This window comes from Vanellus vanellus (genome assembly GCF_965231255.1).
Source record: "Vanellus vanellus genome assembly, chromosome: 1".
In the NCBI taxonomy this organism is placed as follows: Eukaryota; Metazoa; Chordata; class Aves; order Charadriiformes; family Charadriidae; genus Vanellus; species Vanellus vanellus.
The window spans coordinates 63,599,323-63,612,717 of NC_138905.1; the positions used below are offsets into that span (position 1 = coordinate 63,599,323).

General features: G+C 45.6%; 1 protein-coding gene across 2 annotated transcripts in view; it reads left to right on the forward strand.

The window, feature by feature from the left end:
- Positions 1–13,395, forward strand: part of HIPK2 (homeodomain interacting protein kinase 2) — a 133,341-nt gene that overhangs the window by 50,936 nt on the left and 69,010 nt on the right. The gene's annotated exons all lie outside the window — the stretch shown is intronic.

A 13,395-nucleotide genomic window follows, 5' to 3' on the forward strand; every position in this document is an offset into this window, starting at 1 on the left:
GCTCCTCTATAGCAAAGAAGGGGGGCTGACACTAATTATTCCTCCTGCAGATCTCAGTTTTGTCTTGGTGGCTGGAAAGGAAGGAACCCATGTGCCCACAGGCAGGGCTCAATCCATTAAGGTAGGCACCAGGTTTGGGAGCACTGGTTGGCACCATCAGCTGGTGCCACCCCATGGGTGAGGGGTTCTGGTCCTCACCAGTCAGCTGGAGTTGCAAAACCTCTGCCATGGTCCAATGAGGTAAAACACTGCAGGGAACTGGTTGGCAAAGACCCACTAAGCACAGATTAACCACAACAAAAAAAATATTAAATAAAAAGATTTTTGGCTGCCACACTCACTGTTAATTGTTGGAACAACCAGAGACCCTAAAAGCACCCTGAAATCTGGGCTTTGGGCCACCTGTTAACCATACCCTGTCTACCTACATTGCTTTTCCCTCGTTCATCACTGCTAGAGACCCTTGCATGAAAAAGAGTGTTTGTTTCTTTGGAATTCCTAATTTCCAGCTGTTACTCTTCGCCACCTGAAGTTACAATTTCCTGTTCGCAGGAGATGTGGAAAGGGGATAGGATTGTCAGTAGAACCAATGCAAGTAGCAGGATGGTGGCCTCAGGTGAGGGGATGAGCACCTGGAGCAGGTGAATGGCTAAACAAAGATTCCTCTTTTAGGAAAATGGCAGTTGTGCAAAAGAGCACGCAAAACACAGGGAAAAGAAGGTAAACACAAATTTTCTTTTTAAAAAAAAAGAGCATTTTCCCAAGGCTGCTGCTGCTTTCAAGTCTGACAGTGATCCCCATGGAGGGAAAGGCAGCCCTCTGGATGCAATAGCGCTGCCTGTGGCCTGGGCACTGCTGTGTGGGCAGGGAGCAGGAACAGGAGCAGGAGCAGAGCTGCGGTGGCAGGGCTGCTGACCAGGGCTCAGTGGTCAACCACCAGCCCTGACACAGGTGTCCTGCCCACCCTGGGGCAGCTCAACTCACCCTTCTCCACATCAGCTCCAGAGGGACACGATTTTGGAGAGCATTCCTCTCCCACCTCCCCGTCCACCCACTCTCCCCCATAACTTTCTTGTTTAAGCACACCTTCCCTCCGTCGGCATTCACACCACCCGGTGACAGGGCTTGGGGCTGACCTCCCCGAAAGCAATGCTTTCTGGTTTGGAAACAAATACTCTTCAAATGCAGCTCAGCTTGAGTTCCCACATGCTTTCGAGAGGGCTTGCAGAGAGGAGGTAGCTTGCAAATACACTCCATTACCCGTCCATGTACTGCTGCCTGAAGTCATCTGGGTACTCCTGGCATAAACATCCATGAACCTTTATTTTTTTTTAAAACTCGGCACCAAATCCTAAACTAATCCCTACCTTGTCTACACTTGCTGCCAGAGTCATTTCGGTCTGGGAGGATCAGTGAGAGGGTCAGAACTCCCAGACACCCCTCTTGCAGGTTGGCCACAGGTGTTCATATGTTTAGGGTATTTTTGGTGTGTTTTTTTTTTTTCTCTTGCTACTATCTCTTTCACATGATCACCAAAACAAGCCTGTCACAGGATTTCCTGCTGTCTCTTTTTCTTCTCTCAAGCTTTATAAGCACAGTAAGTCCCTTTAAGGCTGCAGCCTGGTGAAATGATGTGAAAAATCAAGGTCACTCTTGTATTTACTGTACCAGGGCAGGTCTGAAACAGCTACAAATGGCTAGCTTGTTTTACTTAAAAAGAGCTATTTACCTAAGAGAAATCAAAACCCTCCTATTGCAGCTATTGGCTGTAGCGCTTGGGACTCCATCTCTGTAGTACATAAAAGACATACTGTCTTTTGGTAAAGATATCTGTGCTCAGAGTACAGTCTGGGAAATAACCTAGCTCAGTACAGTGACAAGCAGTTGCTTCTTCAGCGATACTTATGAGTGACGGTACAATTAGCGGGGGCTAGAACAAGGGCCGGCTGCAGTCAAGAGTCCACTGTTTGCGTGTATATAAGAGACATAAAGTTTGGTGTCTGCTCCTAGTTGCTTACTTCTGTGGGTTTGTGTTTGCTCTCCTTCCTCTCCTCCCACTCAAGTCGCTTCCTCGCCAAGCGCAAGGAAACGGAGCGGGGAAAGGGTGCTCTTTTTTTCAGCTCTGATGACAGAAGTAGCAGCTGCTCATAGGAACAGGAGTGTGGTGACCCACAGATGTTACTCCAGCAATAGGTGGTCAGTGAAGGAGAAGGCACTGCAGTCACACACTGGAGTGTGATTTTCCACATCCCTCTCCGCTTATTTCAACACTTGTTTGGGTCAGGGCAGTAGCTGGCTAATGGTAGCAGTGGCTGCGGAGAAGCAGAACGAGATGAGGGGCTGTTAGCATGAGATCAGTGCTCCAAGTGTGAAAATAAGAAGAATTACAAGTAGAGAGATTCATCATCCACACTTCTGAATATGAAAAAGCAGCATTAGCCACACAGTTTGCACAGGATTTCAGGGATGCTTTGCTCAAGTACCACGTATTTAAATCCTATCAGGTTTTTGCCTCCCCCTGTATACTTCCTCGCTGCAGGCTTTAAGTGCAACATGGAGGAAGCTTACTGCGTATGTCTGTGCACTCATTAGGTTCACAAGTTTTAGGCCCCAGCACAGTGAGACTGAAAAGCTGTATTACACTGAAGAGCATTTTCTGACTGGAAAGTGTTTCTGCTCTGCTGCTTATTGGCAATGAGGTTAGAAAAGTGACTGACGTTGGTTTATAAACGAATGAGTCATTACCAGAGGAGAGAAATTACCTAAAGATGCTACGATTAGTATGGGGTTATACATTTCCCAGCTTCAGACATCTTGAATGCTGTGATTTCGGTCCCCAAAGCTTCTATCTTCTCAAGCCGCTTGCTGCACTGATGCTTCAAATTAGCCTAAGCTAATGTAAAGGCACCTTATTCTCAGGTGAAGGCTCAGTAGCTGCTTCCTTCTCTAGGTCACGCTGGGAAAAAGGAGCAACTCTCAAGCAGTTGCGAGTGGTTATCTTGCTTGAAAAACACTAATCTTGTGGCCTGACTTAAGCTGAGTTAGAGCCACAGCTGTTACCTGTTTAAGGAGGAAGGTCAAGGAAATGTCCTTTGCCTTTTAGGCCAGGTCATAAAATGGTTGTTCTGTAGTGCCTCACAGGGGAAAAAAAAAAAAAAAAGAAAAAAAGAAGGTAGAAGAGAGTCACGTGTGTGTATATACTGTGAGAAATTTGTGCTTTGAAGAGGAATAAATAAAAGGGAAGTGGCTCTAGGAACTTGGAGAGGGGAAGGGCAGAGGAGAAATCCTCTTACAGGAGATGGTTACCTGGAAGTCACTCTTCCCCATATAAGGAAAGATGTGGGTAGAAAGAAGATGAGATTTCACCCTTCTCCCTAGACTTCAAAACCAGAGGTAACCGAATTCCAAACAGGATGGTGTGCTGCTTCTGCAATGGGCTGGAAAGTAAACTATGAGTCCCTGAGTGGCAGCTTGACCTCTGTCTTCCCCTTCTTGAAGGACAGAAGTAATTGCAGCTGTTGTTTTACTTGCACAGACACAAGTTATTTTGCGCAGATAGGTTTTGCCTTTACGTTGCTGTGACTACATGGGATCAGTGCTTGGGTGCACCTTCAGGTTCTGTCCCCTCTTGTCACCGTTTCCACTAGTTCGCATTAGCCAGGGAGTAGCGGCCTTCCACCCGCTACCAAACCTACTGGATCTCCAAAGGCTCCTGCTCAGGGGCAGAGGCAGGGTAGATGTGTGGGATTTGGCCTGAATCTGACTGAACTGAATCTGATTCAGAAACTTTATGGTACAAAGAGTTGGGTTAACTCTTTGACTTTATGGTACAAAGAGTTGGGTTAACTCTTTGATGTTATTTTTCATTTTGCCAACCGCTGCCATTCCTAGCTGATTTGAAGCAGTTCTCAAGCACAAGCGTAGTACCCTGGGCCTGATGAGATGTGACAAGTGCTGAAAGTTTCATAGTGTCATCACTGAACTTCTACCTTTGCAGGAGGCTTTGGACAGTTTGCACGTAACTCTGGTGACTTGTGCAGCTCCTGAGCCCAGGAAGCTCACCCGCTGAAGCTTTTAGAGAAGGAGGAGAATTGTCTTTTCCAGCAGCTGATGCTCGTGCTCGTGTAGAGGCAGACAAGGACAAATTAGCAATGTTTCAGTTAACTTGACAACAGGAGGAGCAGTACTGTAATGAGTTGTGTTTTAACTGCAGATTGTGCAATTATATCATTTGTGGTAATACTGCTGAGCAACACTGTGTTTTTTCCTTGTCCTCTCCAGTCTAGCTGTAGGTGTCTGTCGCCGTTTACCTTATGCTGTGCTCCTCAGATGCCGTGTTTTCTGAAGTGGGTCTGTGTTTACAGCACCTCACGCACAAAGATTTTTGTGGCTGAGGCCCTTAAACAAAAGGGTAATAGAGAGTATAATGGTACACGTGACCATGAGGGCTAGCACGCATGTTAATGTGACAGCTGGTGTGCAGAAGGAAAGCTGATGGCCTTTTTCGGCTCCACCATGGTAAGAATTCGTGTTTCCACTAGTTGCTTCCATGCAGAGCTGTGCACGTGGAAGAAAGTCCCGGGGTGGTGGGGTGGAAGCAGTTATCTGATGGCTTAAAAAAAGTTTCAATTTATTTTGTCAAAGAGTGTTTTACTTGCCAGTGGGAGACTGCAAACAGAATAATCATCCAAGAGGAAAATGGAGTATTTCTTTGACGCTCACGACAATATTAAGAGGGGCAGATGAAATCTAAAAGGTAAACAGGTTCAGCTGAGGCTAGCTGAATTTGCTGGTTACTATGCTAAAAAGTTAATGATGAAATACTGCCAGTTGATTTCAGCAGGTAAAAAGAAGTAGTGGCGAAGGCCTGTATCAGAAATAAAAGCTTACCTAAGTGATCTCATCCCCGTAGTTGTCAAAAATACAGCTCCCGCTGTTGTTAGGCACTTAAAGTAGTGGACTGGATTCTGGAGGGTTGCATGAGCACAAGCAAAAGCGGAAGATATCCATGTTGTTGTTTCTGGAAATGCTTTTCTGGAGGCTCATTTGATAACCTATCTCCTCTTGGCAGGTGTGTGAGGGACCAGGGAAGGGAAAGGTAGCACGGGCTGGATTTTACTTAGCAATGCCAATATGTGTACAGAGATGTGGCGGCTCCAAACGTATTCCTTTGCAAGCGGGGTCAAAATACAGCTTGATGTGTAAGATATATAATGAGCGAGAGAAAGAAAGGCATGTTAACTGGGTTGGAAGATAACATTCTGTCTTTTGAATGGATTCTTGTTATTGCCACCAATGTTACTTTCAGCAAAAAAATTATGTTGAAATTATTCTTTTTTCTCTATTGTTTAGCTCTTGTTCTCAGCTTTGTTATGGCCACAAAGAGATGATAAAAATGGATTGGCACAAAGTTGGGTTTCCTGTATCGTTTAGAGTTATGTTTTCAGCCCCTAGCACTTTGATAGGGACTGTTCTTCATTTTGAAAATAGCAATAAAAGAGCGGAGAACATAAGAAAACACAATTCTTTTTTTTCCTTTTTTTTAATGAAATAGTCAGTGCTAGTCTGAACTTTGCCTCTGTTCTGTATGAAGTCTCTGAACTGTGCAGTTGGAAGAAAGCAGATACAAAAGAGAGATAAAATATCCATGTGCCTGGCTACTTTAGAAGGCAATAAAAAGCCCCAAAAGTCTTGCTTGTTTTTAATCTGTATATTTATGTCTACATAAATCCTTTGGGAATAAACTTTAAACATATACATTGGATTTAGAGAATTGCCTTCTAGCATCAATACCTATAATCTAGCAAAAGAAACTAAGCTTAAGCTTATGTGAATGGCTGTCTTGACTTCCAGAGGCATGGGTAACATTAAAGCATGCACTGAATTTCTACATTAAAATGAGGAATGGTGGTAATGGGTAGCTGTTCCTCTGTGGTTATTGGAGGCATAGGGCACGCACGGGAAGATAGCTCACCTCATAGAGAAAGGATCAATCTGCAGCATTTGGCAGCTGAGTGTCAAGACACAGTTGACAGTCCCCCCACTTTGGTGGGGAGTGCCCGGTCATGTGGACCTTGAATGAGCCCAAGCCTTCAACCTCCTCATCAGGGAGAGGTGGAGAATTGCCAGCCGCTTTTCCCTGGCAGCTCAAGAAGCGCAGCAGATCCTGTCTCACCTGTAAGTTGTCAGGGCATTTTCCTAGCAGCCTCGATGCCCTTCTCAGGCCCTAAATGCAGCCAAAATAGAAGATGGAGAGAGAAAAAGCAGGGGCAAACCCAGAGCATGAGAGGTTGATTCAGATGAAAGTCATGAATGGCAAAGGCCAGAGTTGCTCTAGACAGACGATACAGCCACATGGACCGCTCTTCTCAGCCCAGTTCTGTGATTCTGTGGTGTGGTCTTACATGGGATTTGAAGAGACTCATTTCCAGTTCAACGTCTGTGTTTTTGAGCAACCCTGGAGTTCTAGCTCCTAGACACACTAACAGCTTTTACCTTAGCTTGGGGCTACAGGATCTGATTACTGGCCTCAAAATGGCATTTTAAGTCCTGTAAGAATCCTATGTGCAGAATATAACTATAGCCCTTAGTTTTGTAAGGGGGATGTGACAGCAACCCAGTGACAGGGCAGAAAGAAGGGGTTGCTGCCTATTTTTCTGCAGAAAATGCTCCTGACTCTGTATTGCAGAGATTAAATTGAATGGCGAGTGAGGGCTGGGGGAGCGGGGATGATTGCAAACTTTGATTTAAGTCATGAGAACCCTTGGTATGCTCAAGCAGCTTGCGAAATAGCCGCTTCCATTATATTTTCCCCATGCTTTTGCCTCCTGAGAAAGATCCGAATTGTTGCATGTTTCCCTTCCACACCAGGAACTGTGCATTTGCTTGATACTGGGTTGCCTTGCTTAGATGTTAGGTTATGCTTGAAGCAGTGCCACACTATCGTATTTGCCGCTGTCAGAGTTGTCATCAGTGGTGTGGCCGGGCACCGGGGTACCTTTCTTCATGATGTTTTGAAATGTCTGCCATGCTTGCATTGCATGTACCCATGTGCACACACATGCACCTCTCTGGTGAGCCAGGCTTTCTGCACGCTGGCCGGCGCAGTGGCAGGGGGGCTGGCAGCTAGCTGGCTTTGGCAGAAGACCCTGCGGCAACCAGAGGGGAGAGAGGACCGAGGTGCTGCAGGAACTGTAGTGGGGTAGAAAGGGCAGGAAGCTGCTGTGGCTACAGTCTGAGGTTGCTTTCCTTGAAGCTGGCACATGATTTTCCAACGGGGCTTTGACTGACCAGGAGCTTAAAGGCTTTCTTATCTGCGGAGTGTGGCACAGGCTGGTGGCAGCCCGTAATTAATAATGATACTAACCCTCCTTATGCAACCAGGGGATGTCTGACAGCGTTAGTAGGTAGTTGCTCAACAACAAGGCATGTTACAACTAACCAGCTGGGACCAATTATGAAAGCCTCACTAATGCTAGCAAGCACTTGCCTATTCACATTGTTGGACTGAAGTTGAAGAGATGAGTGACGGCTCTGCAACACACGGGCAGGCTCACGGTCGAGTGGTGCATGGTGTTGAGCTGAAGCGCAGCCACCGCGTTGACCATGAAGCGTCTGTGCTCTGGGATACGTTTGCTGGGCACCGATGAGCCACGGTGCCCTACGTCGGCACCGTCTGTAGCTCGTGCTCCCAGATGTGGGATGAGGAAGCACCTCCAGGGCTGCAGCACCATGTCCCTCCCCAGCCCTCACCTTCTCCCACCCCCTCTCTGCAGCAGCAGCACCGATATATGCCCAGTACCTACTTAGCTGCTCGCTATGGGTAGAAAAAGGGGGGTGGAATGGGGGCTCCTACTTATGGCTTCCTCATGAATTTTTAGTCACTACATGAAGATTTCAAGAGTGTGCGAATAAAACATAAAATGAAGCGAAAGACTAAGTGGCATTGCACAAAAGGAGGGGAAAAAAAACCCACTAAATCATTGTCCAAAAAGGTGCAGCCATTAGAGAATAATAATAGTTTTTGTGTGCAAGTGCAGCTGGGGCCACAGTTGCAGAAGGAAGGTCCTTGGTGACCTGTGCGATGGCTCTGTTTGTTTAATGTGCTAAAACAAAGAACTGAAAAGCAGACAGAGCCCTCGCGGATACTCGCAGGGCTTCTCTCTCAGTTCCCGTGTCTGTGCCCTCTCTCGCTGCATGTGCGTCTTCATGCTCCAAATGCAACTAATCACAGCTACATGCTCTTGGATGCCTTCCGTTGTGCATCCCTTGTCTCTGCACCCGGGCACTCCCTTGTTGTTGTATTGTTATTTTTGCAATTTAGAAACTACGACAAATAATGTAAAGTCAAACGGTTACTACTTTATTGTCTGTTTTTGTAATTCTCCGTCCTTCAGAACGAGCTCGGCGTAATGACATTATTCCCACCCCTCCACCCTGACCTCAGTCTTTTTCTATCCATTTAGCAAATACTGCAGCTTCCTCTGTTTTTAATGGGTGGGAATCAATGTGGCTTTTTAAAATTGGATTCTCTCTGCCTGCACAAACAAAATCAATGGTGTTATTGAGCATGTGCAGGGCTGTGTGAACGGGAGCGAGCCAGCAGGGTTTGCCGCCTCAGCGAGGCAGGGGCAAAGCCTGTAACTCACACAGGGAGGATCACTCTTTATTTCTCTGTCATTTTGGTAAGGGCTGATGAGCAGCTTGGTACCGTTTAGAAAGTAAGGCCTAGGGAGCACTTTTCATCAGGTTAATAAGATTTTTAAGGTGGTCAGCGTGAGGCTGTAAAAACGGGCTGAAACCAGGCTGGTTTGAGTGCCAGTAGGAGGTTTGAAGATCCCAGTAAAATGAGGTTTAATCTGAACCGTGCTTTAGTTTGATACGACTTTACAATTGGGTTTGCCCTATCTTGTGGAGGGCAGTCCCACTGTGGCCTGCTTGGAGGACCTTTGCTCTCAGAAGTGGGTTTCACAGGGAGCTATGGCAGCAGGGATGTGGTTTTGCTTTGTTCAAGCTAAGTGTTTGCACGCAAACAAATGGGATGGGGAATTTATGTATCTGTGTTTATCTTTCATGAGGGAATGAGTTTAGTAAGGTTGAGCTGTCATGGGAAACCTGACTGGCAGAATTGGTCATGGCCTTGGGAGATGGAGGGAAGGGCAGGTTACAGATGGGGGGTGTTGGGGTTTTGGTTTGTTGTTGTTTTTGGTTTTTTTATTATTACATCTTCAGGGATGATATTCAGTTTTAACACTAGCAGGATTTTATTGCACAATGTGGGAGGAATGGACTCTTCCAGCAGTGTTCTCCTGGAAACATCAGCATTTCTTTTCGGTTCAGGAGGCTGTGGTAGGTGGTTTGCGGGACTGTATGAAATGGTAACATGGAGGATATTTTCAATTAAAACTTAGCTGTGGATAGTGTATCATGATCCACCAAAAGCCTTGTATCTGCTTGAAGACCCGACTGCCTACCACCGCAGGCTGTGTTGGTGGGACAAACAGCATACACAAAGAGGAAGTTCAAAATTCATTATTTTCCAAGTCTCGACCTCTCTGTGCAAAGTACCCCAAACAGCTTGTATATGTGTCTTCCAGGAGTTAGAGTGATACTACCACCTTGGTTAGATAGGTCTCCAGCAGTCTTCCAGCTGCAGCCAGTTTCAGACACGACTGATACGAGTCGAGTTCAAACCGATGACTTTAGTTGCACATGAAAGACTCCAGAACCTTTTATCAACCTGCGGGGCCATTCAGTCATTTCATATAAATGCACATGCCAACGCTTGTTTTGAACACCGCTTTGTTAGGAGCACAGCAAGCCTGGTGTTCTGAGTGAGAGCAGAAATTTCTGGCTGTGTAACAGAAGGGGTTTTCTAGCGCTCCTGTTGGCTGAGGAGCTCTAGGTCCTGAGAGGGACAGGGTGGCAAGAAGGGACCTTTCCTCCAGTGAATGCACCACCAGAAGATGTGCTTGTTTGGTGCCCTATGTTTTTGTGGCTAAATTAAGTTCATTTTGAAATGCTGTCAGCTTTGAGGATGGAGTACTGATGCGTGGAAAGGAAGGGTTGTATTTACAATGGTTTCGTATCTTCATAGCCAAGAGGAAAACGTGAGCTGGCATTTGGTTCCTGACAGCAACTTCTGCTGGGGTGCCAACCCTGGGTTTTGGTGCGTGACTTTCCAGTGAAATCCCCTGAGTTTGCTTTTCCTGACCCACTTCAGATTTCATGATTTCTCAGTGCTGAAAATCCCCATTGCCCCTGGGTTTCACTTGTAAATGGGGTGGGCATGTTTCTAACAAATAAGAAAACTAACCTTTTCCTGCTGTCCCTGGTTTGAGTAAGGATTTCTTTATGGCCATCATTTAATTACATGATTGTGACTGGTCTGGACAAATGAGACAGTTTCAGTGTTCTGCATTCGGTATAGCTTATCCATGCATACACTATGAAATAAGTAGACCAGCTATAAATGATGCAGGAATTGTTTCTCAGCACAGGGCTTGGTATATGTACATATGTACTGGTGGACGTCCTTTGTCATTGTGCAGACACAGTCTTATCCATGCAAGAAGCTTGCGATCATCAAATATCCTTTTAAAAGAAGCTAAAAATGTGTCTTTATTGGCTTCTTTTCTTCCCACAGACAACAAAGGTCCCACTTAATTATTTTCAAATGTTGGCAGCAGTCGGGTTTTCTGCAACTTGCAAATCAGCGCAAGAAGCTTCCCTTGGCTGAAATGTGTTCAGCAAAGGGTCCACTCAAACACCAGTTCTTTAACCACCTAATTTCCACATGTAATATAATTTTTAACCAATACAATGGTGTTGTTTTTTTCATATGTTCTGCTGTGCTGATTAGAGCTCTGCAAAAAACGGGTGTACAGTAGCATGTGCTAGGACAGGCTTTTTCTTCCTGCTTTATGAAGTCCCCAGGACAGGTAGGTCATTTTTTGTGGAGAGGCCTCTGTTAACTGTGACGGCAAGAAACTTCTCATGCCGCTTTGATCCAGCCCTTCTTTCCGCTCCAGTGTCAGCAGTGTGCTCTGCTGGGAGGGCTGGACCTTCAGGGTGTTCGGTGGGACCTGGGCAGAGACTTCCAAATGTCCAAGCAGGAGTTCTGCTCCCTCCCAGGGCTCCTGCTGTCCCTGCTTCCCCCGCATGCTGCCACTGGAATGGGTGAAAAACGTTGCTCAGACTGCAAGGAAAAAAATAACAACACAGTCTTCTTTATTTTTGGTTGGGATTTTTTTAGATTTTAAGGTTGATACTGTAAAGTTTTGGGTTGGAGCCTTGATGATTAGAAACTTAATTAAAACGGAAAGCTGCCGTTCTTAGATGAATCCACAGCTGAGAATTTAAAAAGAAAAAAAAAAAAAAAGTATTGACTGAAAGAGACATCAAATAATAATGGTATTTGGACTTCCCTGACTTGTTTTGATGTGGATAAGTGATCTCATTTAGGGCTAATCAGAACATGATTTCCCTCCACAATTCCGCTTCTCCAAATTTTTTAGCCAGAAAAACCCCCAACCTTTTTTCTGTTCTAATTGAAAACCTGCCACTATGAAATTTTGGTGTTGAGCTTTATTGTAACATTTTTTGGTGGTTGAAAAATCGATCTAATTTTAGTTTACGTAGAGGACAATTTTTCCTTCCATTTTTTTCTTCTTTTTAAACAAAGCAAACCAAAACCCTGTTCCCTTATTGCCCTCCAGACTGCATGATTAAACATTTCTCAGCATTCTTCCTTTTTTTTTAATTATTTTTAATTTTATTTTTTTACAGTGGAGTAAAAATAATAAGCTGCAGTCTGAAATAGAATTGTTGCTCTTCAACTTTCCAAAGCAGTAAGGGAAAATAGATCATACAGTGAGTTTTAAAAATCAGCCAATGTGTGGGATATGCTACACTGAACCTCTTTTCAGAAAAGAACTGGATTGCAGCCTTTAGGAACTGTGTTTACTGTAAGAGAAACTGAATTTATACCAAGTAAAGGATGTGGGAAGCACCAGCTCGGTACTGCTGTGATGACTGCAAAGCAAAAATATGAAAAAAAAAAAAAAAAAAAAAAAAGAAGAGCCCAGCCAAAACAGGGATTTTCCACCATGTGGAAAAATTACTGAAAATGTCTGATATCCATTTGTTCTGGGAAGGTGCACCGCACAGTCATTTCTCCTCTCTGCCAGTCTAGCGAAGGGTTAAAAGTTTGAGCAAGAATTGATTCAGGGAGAAGACTGCTGCCACAATGCTAAAGACTCATTTATTGGGAGAGCGCTACACTGCTTACTGTAATTGCAAGAAAATTAAAAGAAAGCAAATTAGCTGGGAGCTTTTCAGAACTCTTCCTCCTTTTGCTGACGTTAATGAGATTTTCCCCATACCAAAGCGGCGTTAATAACTTCCGCCGAGTGGCTTCTGTAAGCCATTGCTTACAAAATGAAACAAACCTGGGGTGACAGCGAGGGAGGGAGCCCGGAGGGGGAAGGGTACCGAGCACAGGGGGCGGCGGGGAAGGGGATTAATCCTTAGGATAGGTTATGTTACGGTCTCGCACATCCCCACGCGAGGTAGCTCCGTGCCGAGGCGTGTGGCGATGGGCTGCCTGCGGATCGCCTGCCGCCACCCGCGCCGCTTCTCCGGCAAAGCGCCGCTTTCCCCGGTTTATATTCTGCAGTGCCTTTTGTTGGGATGATTTCGGCAAGCGGAAAGTTTCTGTAATAAAGGGGGAAAATGTCACAAGCTGTTCTTAGGGCTGTATTTATAGCCAAGGCATTTCCAGGAAGGTGAATTTCCTAAACGGGGGTGGAAGGTCGGGGCAGAAGGGAAGGGCTTGATCGGGATCAGCTTCCTTAACAGGAATTCCTATCTTAAGCAAGAATTTGCTGCTTTCCAAGAAACTGGGCTTTTCCACAGCTAGCAGAAGGGATGCTTCAGAGGCAGGGAAGGAGAAGAGTGAAATTCTCCGTGCATTTGGAGGCCCCTCTGTGGGGAAATGCTGAGTTGCAAGCGAGTTGCATTGCAAGGAAAGGCTTTCAGCAGTGCAGGGTCCCCTTTTGCTTCTCCATCTGCCCCAGGAGAGAGGTGGCCGACAGGGCTGTGCTGAGCACCATCCCTTCGGAAGTGAGGCACGGAGGAGTTGGGATCCCCAAGTGCTGCTGGGATGAGGCGGATGGATGAAGCGGTGAGGCTGGAGCTCTCCCTTGCTTCGGGTGCGGTACTTTCCTGTGATGGGAAAATACCTTTGTTTTTCTGAAAGCTCATGGATGCAAATGTTTGTTTATGGTGGGCATCTCTATAGCTATGTACACACAAACCCAATGTATACATACACGAGTGCTTGTTGAGTGGGAGTAATATTTTGTAATTTCTAAGGCACTCCTACATGAAGAGACG